Source organism: Arachis ipaensis, chromosome B09 (genome assembly GCF_000816755.2).
Source record: "Arachis ipaensis cultivar K30076 chromosome B09, Araip1.1, whole genome shotgun sequence".
Taxonomy (NCBI): domain Eukaryota; kingdom Viridiplantae; phylum Streptophyta; class Magnoliopsida; order Fabales; family Fabaceae; genus Arachis; species Arachis ipaensis.
This window is the reverse complement of record NC_029793.2, coordinates 6862463-6864185: the sequence shown is the minus strand read 5'-3', so window position 1 is coordinate 6864185 and position 1723 is coordinate 6862463.

The window sequence follows — 1723 nt, the reverse complement described above, 5'->3', positions numbered from 1 at the left end:
ATGAAATCTTTTATAATAATAATAATAAGAATAATAATAATAATAATAATTTTAACAACAACAATAACAATAATAATAATAACAATATTAACAATAATTATAATAATAATCTAAACAACAACAATCATAATAATAATAATACAAGCTTAGTATGTTAATTCAGCCTTGAAAAAAATGGATTTTCCTGTGGACGAACATCTAATTTAATCATTTATATATTGATCAAAAGGAAATTTGTATGATATTTAGGAAAAACTACCAAAAGTACCTATGAAGTTTACAAACGCTAACAAAAGTACTTATAAACTAAGGAAATTAACGCTGTACCCATGAAAGATGGGTTCCATATGACAAAAGTATCCAAATCTTAATTTTTTGTTAATTTTTTAATAAAATTCCTAAACTACCCCACCCTAACCCCATTCTACCGTCACTCCCTCTCTTCTCACTTATCTCTCAAAAACCCTCACAGAGTCACAGAAACTCTCTTCCTACCTTCTCATTGTCGTCCGCCACCCACCTACTCTATTACCGTCAATCTCTTCCCCTCTCACTGCTTCTCCCTCTCACTATTAAGGTGACTACAGCACCTTCATCGCACACCTATGACCCAACCTGAGGAGAATGCTGTCGTGGCGTGCCTGTTGCAGCCAAGGAGAACGTCGTCGTGGCGCGTCTGACCCAGCCGAGGAGAACACCGTCGTCGCACACCTGAGAAGAGAGAGGGGTCGTGGTACTCTTGCATGCAGAAAGCGGGTTCGGTAAAGAGAAATCAGAGAAGAAAGGGAGGCGGCACTGTGGATGGAGGTTCTGCCATTGACGATGTTACAGTCGGCCAGCGAAGAAAAATGTATTTCTTTTTTTTAAAACATTTTTATTTTATTTTTCTTCTTTTCAGAAATTGATTTAGTTACTACTAAAATGATACTGTTCTTTTTTTTTTTTAATCTGCTTCTATTTTTTATGAAGGCTGAGATTGATTTACAAAAGATCCAGTTGATGGCTACTTCTACTTCTGATTTTTGCTGAAATAAATTTCAAATTGGATGAATGGATTTGTTGATTTTTTATGGCTGATGGCTTTTTCTATTTCTAGTTTTGCTAAAGTGAATTGAAATTGGATGAATGGATTTGAAAATTTTTATGTTTTGAGTATTTTTTGGTATTTGATTAATTTGGTTTGGGTATGGATTATAAACTTATGAGTGAATCGGTTGAGGTCCGATCCTCTACCACCACCACCACTACCATTGATTTCGGTCTGATTTGTTGTAGGAGTAGTTTTGGACTCCATGGCAAGAGTTGGTGCAAATTGAGTTATGAAATGTTGAAAAAGTGAGTTGAGGTTGAGTGTAAGGTAGTTTAGGAATTTTATTAAAAAATCAACAAAAAATTAAGATTTGAAAACTTTTGTCATACGGAACCCATCTTTCATGGGTACAGCGTTAATTTTCTTAGTTTATGAATACTTTTGTCAGCGTTCGTAAACTTTATAGGTACTTTTGGTAGTTTTTCCTATTCAATTATAATCATAATGTTGCAAGCGTAAGAAATAGCGTATAAAATTAGTCTCGTATTAAAAAAAAATAAGAAAGAGTGAAAGTTTATAAAAATGAGAGATTCATTAATTTATTACTTTAAGGTTTTGAGTTGGATGTGGTGTCTTCTCATCTTATTCTTAATAATAATAATAATAATAATAATAATAATAATAATAATAATA